Genomic DNA, 8,974 nt, shown 5'->3' on the forward strand with positions numbered 1-8,974 from the left:
TATGCCTCCATCTTGGCCGGAAGTCTTATCCATCTTTAATTTTTTGATGTATGTCCATAATACTTTCCACAGTGGCTGCACCAGTCTGCATTCTCAGCAACAGTGCAGAAGGATTCTCCTTTCTCCACATCCTCACCAGCACCTGTTTTGATGTATTGATGGCACCCATTCTGACAGGTGAGAGATGGTATCTTGTGGTTTTAATTTGCATTTTTCTGATGATTAGTGATGTTGAGCATCTTTTCATATGTCTTTTGGACATTTGTATGTCCTCTTTGGGGAACTGTGTATTTAGGTTCTTTGTCCGTTTTTAAATTGGGTCGTTTGTCTTTTTGGTGTTGAGTTTTGTACGTACTTTATAAATTTTGGCTATTACCTTCTCCCTTATTAGGTATATCAACAAATATGCTCTCCCATTCTGTGGATTGTCTTTTTATTTTGTTGATGATTTTCTTTGCTGAGCAAAAGCTTTTTAGTTTGATGTAGTTCCAGTTGTTTACTTTTTCCTTTTGTATCCCTTGCCCGGGGAGATATATCTGATAAAAAAATTTTACAAGTGCTTGTCTGAGATTTTGCTGCCTATGTTTTCTTCTAGGATTTTTATTTTCAGGTCTAACATTTAAGTCTTTGATCCCTTTTGAATCTATTCTTTTGTGGGGTGTAAGAAGGTGAGTCTTTCTGCAGATATATCTTTCTGCATGTATTTGTCCAATTTTCCCAACACCATTTATTGAATACACTATCTTTAGCCTTTGTTATGTGCTTGCTTCCTCTGTTGAATATTAATTGATTATAAATGTGTGGGCTTGTTCTGGGGTCTTTATTCTGTTCCATTGATTTATGTGTCTGTTTTTACCCCAGTACCAGGCTGTTTTGATGACTATGGTCTTATAGTATAGTTTGATATTAGGTAGCATGATTCTTCCATCTCTGTTCTCCTTTCTCAGGATCCCTATTGCTATGCCACTCCTTCTGTGGTTCCATGTAAATTTTTGAAATTTTTGTTCCAGTTCTGTGAAATGTATTATTAGAATCTTGAGAGAAATTGCATTGAATCTATGGATTGCTTTGGGGAGTATGGATATTTTAATCATGTTAATTATTCCTATCCATGACCATGGTATGTGCTTCCACTTAGTTGTATCTTCTTTAATTTCTTTCTTCAGTGTCTTATAATTTTCCAAGTACAGGTCTTTTACATCCTTGGTTAGGTTTGTTTCTAGCTATTTTATTCATTTTGAAACAATTGTGAAGAAATTGTTTTCTTAATTTCCCTTTCTATTAATTCATTGTTGGCATATAAAAATGCAACTGATTTCTGGCTATTAATCTTCTCTCCTGCTATTTTGCTGAATTCATTTATTAGATTTGGTAGTTTCCTGGTGGAATCTTTGGGGTTCTCTATGTACAGTATCATGTCATCTGCAAATAAAGACAGTTTTACTTATTACTTTCCAATTTGGATGACTATTTATTCTTCTTGTCTGATTACTGTGGCTAGGATTTCCAGTACTATGTTGAAAAAGAGAGGTGAAAGCAAACATCCCTGTCTTGTTTCCAATTTTAAGGGGAATGCTTATAGTTGTTGTCCATTGAGTAGGATGCTGGCAGTGGGTTTGTCATATATGGCCTTTGTTATGTTTAGCTATGTTCCCTTTATTCCCACTTTGCTGAGAGTTTTGATCATAAATGGGTGCTGGATTTTATCAAAAGCTAGCTTTTTTTGCATCTATTGATATGATCATGTGGCTTTTATCCTTCCCTTTGTTTATGTGGTGAATCACATTTATTGATTTGCAAATGTTGAACCAACTTTGCATTCCCAGAATAAACCCCAATTGATCATGGTGTATGGTCCGTTTGCTGCACTGCTGTATTCAGTTTGCTAATATTTTGTTGAGCATTTTAGTGTCTATGTTCATTATGGATATTGACCTATAATTTTCTTTCTTTGTAGTTTCTTTATCTGGTTTTGGAATTAGGATAATGCTGGCCTCGTAAAATGAGTTTGGGAGCCTTCCCTCCTCTTGAATTTTATGAATATTTTGAGAAGAGGGATGCTAGTTCTTTTCAGAATATTTAGTAAAATTCACCTGTGGAGCCATCTGGCCCAGAGGTTTTTTTTTTGTGTTTGGGGGATTTTTGGTTCCTACTTCAATGTCATTAGGTGTAATCTGTCTATTCAGATTCTCTGATTCTTCCTGATTTATTTTTTGAAAATTGCATGTTTTTAGGAATTTCTTCTTTTCATTAGGTTGTCCAGTTTGTTGGTATATAGTTGCTCATAATATTTTCTTTGCTGTCGGTTGTTATTTCTTCTCTTTCATTTCTGATTTTATTTACTTGGTTCCTTTCCATTTTTTTCTTGATGAGTCTGATTAAAGTTGTCAATTTTGTTTATCTTTCCAATGAACCGGTTCTGGGACTTATTGATCTTTTGTACCATTTTTTAAAGCCTATTCTTTTATTTCTGCTCTGATTTTTATTATTTCCTTCCTTCTACTCACTTTGGCTTCTTTGTTGTTGTTGTTGTTTTTCAAATTCCTTTATATATGAAGTTAGATTGTTTATTTGAGCTTCTTCTTGTGTTTTGAGATGGGCCTGTAATGTATGAATTTCTCTCCTAGAATTGCTTTCCCAGTGTCCCACCGGTTTTAAGTTGTTATGTCCTCATTTTTATTTGTTTCAAGACATATTTTGATTTTTTTCCCTGATCTCATTGCCAATCTATTCATTGTTTAATATCATCCTATTTTCTTCCATGTCTTTGTATGTTTTTCACTCTTGTTCTTGTTAATAACTTCTAGTTTAATAGCATTGTGGTCAGAGAAGTTTCTTGATATGATTTCAGTGTTCTTAAAAGTATTGAGACTTGTTTTGTATCCTAACATGTGCTCTAGCCTAGAAAACATTTCATGCGCATTTGAAAAGTATGTATATTCTGCTTATTTGGGGTGAAATGCTCTGAAGATATCATTTAATCCCATTTGATCTAGTGTATTGTTTAAGGCCACTGTCTGTCTCCTTGTTGATATTCTGTCTGGAAAATCTATCCATTGAAGTCAATGGGATGTTTAAATCCCTGACTATGACTGTATTTCTGTTGATATCTCCCTTTATGTCCATCAAAATTTGCTTCACATATTTAGTTGCTCCTATGTTGGGTGTATCAATGTTTACTAGGGTTATATCCTCTTATTGGATTGTTCCCTTTATCATTATGTAGTGTCCTTCTTTGTCTCTTTTTATAAAATTGGTTTTAATGTCTATTTTGTCAGATGTAAGTACTGCTACCCCAGCTTTTTTTCCCTTTCAATTTGTATGAAATATCTTTTTCCATCCCTTTACTTTTAGTTTGTGTTTATCTTTCAATTGAAATGGGTCTCTTGGAGGCAGCATATATATATATGGGTTTTGGAGCATTTAAGCCATTTACATTTAAGGTGATTATTGATAGTTTTGCATTTACTGTCATTTTATTGTTAGAGTACTTACCTCTTTTTTTTTTTTTTTCTTTTTTTCTCTTTTTTTCTTTTTACTCTTATTCTTCAAGCAAACCCTTTAATATTTGTTGAAGTACTGGTTTGGTGTTAACAAACTCCTTTAACTTTTTCGTGTCTGAGAAGTTCCTTATTTCTCCTTTGTTTTTAATTGATAGCCCTGCTATGTAAAGTAGCTTTGGTGGTATGTCCTTGCTCCTCATCACCTTGAATATTCCATGCCACTCCCTTCTGGCCTGAAATGTTTCTTTTGAGATATCAGATGACCATCTATAGTGCTCCTTTGTGTGCAACTACCTGCTTTTCTCTTGAAGCTTTTAGCATTCTCTCCTTGTCTTTAAACCTTGTCATTTCAATTATGATGTTTCTCAGTATAGGCCTCTCTGGGTCTAAATTGTTTGGGAGTCTCTGTGCTTCTTGGACTTGTGTGTCATTTCCTTCACAAGATTAGGGATTTTCTGGTCATTATTTCTTCAAATAGTTTCTCGATCCTTTGCTTGCTGTCTTCTCCTGGTATTCTCATGGTGTGGATATTGTTATATTTCATGTTATCTAACATGTTTCTTAGGCTCCCCTCATTTCATTTTAAATTCTTTTTTTCTTCTTGCTGCTCTGCTTGAGTGTTTTTTTCTACATTGTCTTCCAAAATCACTGATTCAGTCCTCTGCTTCAATTAATCTACAGTTTATTCCTTGCAGTGTATTATTTATTTCAGATAGTGCCTCCTTTATTGTTGACTGGCTCTTTTTTGTGGTTTCTATGTCATTTTTTTTTTCATGCTGTTGAGTATTCTTATAGTCATTACTCTAAACTCTCTATCCAATAAATTCTTTGTTCCCCTTCATTTTCTTCTTCTTCTGGAGAATTCTCTTGTTCTTTCATTGGGATCTGTTTCTTTGTCTTCCCATTTTGGCTGCTTGTTTGTATTTGTTTCTATGTATTAGGTAGATCTGCAAAGATTCTGGTGTAGGCCTTTTTCAGACCCTGCTTGTGCCTGGCCCTGGTCTACCTGTGTGGGGCTATCAGTGATCCACAGCAAATACCACCCTCTGCTGGGCCTGTTTGTGTGCAGAGCGAACCAGGTTGCACACCAAGACTGGCTTATATCAGCACTGGGCCCTGGTGTGGGGAGGGTCAGCTGAAGGCTCATAGAGCTCCTAGAGATACACCTTAGTTGTTAAACTATTCAATAATATAGCCTCAAGCTGTAAACAGCAGCCTGGTTTAAATACTACAGGGTGGGACAGAGTAATTCCTATGGTCTGGGGTATTGCTTCCGCTCAGGCTGATGCCACTTGGAAAGTTCTTTGCTTGAGAAAGATGGCTTCTGCGTTTGGGGGAATGACACAGCACCTGGAGCCTAGTGGTGTTCTTTTAATTTTGTTCTCAGAGCCACCAACCCCAGACTCTCCTCAAGCCTCTCTAGTCCACTCTGCCCTCCCTCTGCCAGAGCCCAGGATAGGTGGCTACAAATAAAATTTTGTGCATTAGCCCTTTAAGAGTCTCTGCATCTCTAGCTATCTCTTACTGTCAGACAGAAACCCTGCTGTTTTTCACAGCTTGATGTTATCCTGGTTCCTTTCCTGGCTCTGGTTCTATAGGCTGGGGACCCTGGTTGGGGTTTAGATCACACACTTCTCGGAGGGAACTCCGGGCTGCTGATATATCCTTCTGGAACTTCAGCTGCCACCCATGGGAACCCAGCCAGCCCTTTCATGCCTCCTCTGCAATCCCTACCAGTCCTGTTGCGGTGATGTGGTTTCTTCCATTTGTCCTCATTTTAAGGCCTCTCTTCAGCTAGTGTTCAGTTGATTATTCAGATGATTTCTGTACAATTTAGTTGTAATTACAGATTGGTCCTGGAGGGATGTTAGTGCAGTTTCTACTTACTCCTCCACCATGTGATATGCTTTATAAATTGCTTTAAAATAGTACCAAGTTAACTGAAATAAATTTAATGTTGAAAACATTATATCACTGAAAAGGAAAACAGAAATAAAACCTCTCTGAAAGAAACTGCTTAGTGAAAAGTGTCTTTTTCTTTTTGTCTCTCCAAAGAGAGTAAAATTATTAATTCTGTTCAGGTTAAATAATAAAAAATGAATACTCAAGATTCATGAATGTATCTTCTGTGATAAGCAGTTGCATTAAACACATTTTAATATGATATTGAAAGTTATGGACATTTTCAGAGTTTTTCAGGTTCATAGGCTTTAAGCGAGGTATTATCTATCACAGAAAAAAATTATAGAAAAATTTGCATCCAGTTATTACAGAAATGTTGTCTTAGATATGTCTTCAATAGTGACATATTCCATTTTTCTGTCTTCCACTTAAAGTAATTGAGACAGATGTAAGTAAAGTTTGCTTTCAAAGATCTCTAGAACATTCAAAGAATAGTCTCCAGCTTTCTTTAATACATTACAACTCTTAACAATCCTTGTTGTTAAGAATGTTTATACCGAATGTTTAAATCATTCTTATGATACTAATACCATTGTTCTGAGTACTTCCATGGACAGATGGCCACTATCCTTACAGGCAAGGTAAGAATTTTTTTACAACCAAAGGAATTATTTTTATGTTCTTTTTATTTTTGAGTTCAACAATTAACTTGTTCAGTTATGAGCTTTGGAGAATCAGATTATCTTTGGAGTCAAATCTTGACTCTCACACTCTCTGCTAATGTAACTATGAGCAAGTGATCTAATGTTTCAGAGGCTCGATTTTCTCCCCTGTAAAATAGGGATTATAATTCCAAATTTAACAGATTGTTGTGAGGATACAAGACAAAATATATGTAAACTGAGATGCAGTCTGGCACATAGTAAGCCCTCATAAATGCTGTAGCTTCTGTGGTTGTATTTATTAATATTATTTGATTAAGTCATTCATCCATTATAATTTGGCAAACATTTATTACATAACTTCAATATTATAGTCACTCTGTTAATTGCTTATTATTGCCTTATGCTGCAGAATTAGGTTAAACTAATATAATCTATTGTTCATTTTATTAAACATTGCTCCAGGTCCTATAATATCTGCTCTTCCCCTTCCCCTCAGCCCACACACTACTAAATTCAGGAGTATTCCAATTTATGTTCAGAAATTGATTTCCTTTTATGCCCCTAACGTGTCTAATTCAGAATAGGGCTTCCTTCTCCATAAACACTATTTCCTCCTTCTTTTGTACTAAGTACATTATATCTATTTATCTTGTTGGGAAACATTCATATTTTGAACTCAGGCTGACTTGGTTGCCAGTTTCAGCATTTATTTACCCAGAAATCTGGATTACTATGTAGCCTCCCTGGTTTCCTTAGCTTTTCCAGGTATAACACCAATTTCACTGACTGGCTTTGAGACTTAAATAACATAATGCTACCTACTTAAGCATCTGATGCTAAGTTTGCTCCCATTATATGGTAGTTATTACTATTCAATGAAATAACTTAAGATCAGGCACATATTTTAGTCTGAAGTTGTCATTTCTCCTATATTTAATTTTTTTCATTGAAGTCTTATTTTGACAGTTCCCATAATTTTTAAAAATAACTTTTGTTAAAGAAATTGCCTATTAGAAGAGCAGCACACTGCATGATCTTAGTATTCTTTGTCAAATGAAGACCTAATGAAAAACAGTTGAGGAAAATTTTAAATGGAAATCAGGTGTTAAAAGTTTAATTAGAAAAATTCATCCCTTACACATGGGCTAATGTAGACTATGGCAAGCTGCTTAATTGTTGATTCTAGGGCTGTTTTTACACTGTCAATATCCTATTTAGTAATCTTGGGGGAAACAGCATCAAAAACAGACAAAGAAAAATGTTTCACTTTCCTGCAGCTGATTCCCGTGACTGCCTGACGTTTAGTTACATTTAGGCATCTGTCTCAGGAACTCCCATTGTCTGGAACCATATGCAAACTGAAGTGTGCACTGGGGTATAGACATGAGGACAGAATTTACACTTGGATATGCCATCTGACAGCAGCGGGAGAAGCTGGACAAGCCTGGGATACTTCATACAGTTCATTTAATGAACTATTACTTTATTATTTTGTAAGGCTTCTGTAATGCACGTTTATGATGTAAAAAGTGCCTTGCATACTGCTTCATCGGAAGAGGACCTCATTTAGATTAACCTGTGACTTCAACAGCAGGTGGTAGAATGAACCAACTGCTTCAATTACTGCTTTTGCGCATGACTTTCATGTGTTACTAAGATTATCAGAGGACCCTGATTACATCCCCTTAGACACTATTGTTGGCATGATGATTAAGCTGTTTTTTTTTTTTTTAAAGACTAGGAACCTAAAAAGCTTCTTGGCATGAGGCAAAAGCACTATGTATAGAGATGGGTAAGATAGTGTGTATCATTGCCCTGTAGCTTATCTCCACATATACAGCTCCCTAGTGGATCCCTATGATAAACATTATTGGAACAATTAGCTGCTGCTGACACAGAATCCAGACACAATAGCCATGGCCAGCAGCATAGAGCCAAAAATTATGGAGCCAAAAACCATAAAAAGCAACACCAAGCTAGTCTCCCCATTCAACTGCTGTCATAAAACCCTCCCAGTGCTATGTTTGCATAGCTGGCTTCTCCGATATGGCACTGTTAACACAAAAGAAGAAGCTGCAGCACTTGTCTTTGTTTAGCTGAAATTACAAGTCATTGAATTAGTATGTCATCTTTATTGTGCTGTCATGCAGCGGAGGTGAAGAAGGCTCTGTAATGGATGGGAGAGTTTGATGGCCTGAAAGACAGGCTCACAGATGGTTGTCTATATAAAACATTTTCCCCCCCCTTAAAAAAAGGAGGAAAGGAAGAAGGAAAAAAGCAAATAGACTGTTTGGAGTGTATCTTCACTGATCTGTGTATAATCCCAAATAATGTTCATATCAATCCCATAACAACTTTGGTGGCCTATAGTATATGACAAAGGCATAGAATGGTAATATTACTAAGGAATGCATTTGCAATTTAAATAAAAATGATGCAGCATTTTATCTTCATAGAAAGCTGGTGGTTGTTGCACTGGGAAAGTTTTTCTTATAATATTTCTAAACAATTGTAAATGATTAGATAATGTGAATGAAAGGAGTACACAGTGTTATAGCATATTAAAAAAATTCTGGCCATTCTCATTACATGAAATTTAAAGTTCTTCATATGTATGATTAAACGTATATTGATAGGGATCTTAGACCATCTAATGATATAAGAGTATTTGGGCTGAATTTGGCTTAAATATTTTTAACTTATTAGTTTCTTGCTTTCCTTGTTTTTCCTCCATAGTTTTAGATTTATTTATTACACATCATAGGACAATTATATTAAGTATACATATTGAACATCATAGAATAACTAAATTTTACTTTTAAAAGACATAGTGTTCTTTCCCTTTGACCCAGTCTGAATGGTATTGTTTTGAATTTATTATTTAACAGAGAAAACACTATCCAT

The sequence above is a fragment of the Furipterus horrens genome, unplaced genomic scaffold (genome assembly GCF_987537825.1).
Source record: "Furipterus horrens unplaced genomic scaffold, mFurHor1.1.pri manual_scaffold_6, whole genome shotgun sequence".
NCBI lineage: Eukaryota > Metazoa > Chordata > Mammalia > Chiroptera > Furipteridae > Furipterus > Furipterus horrens.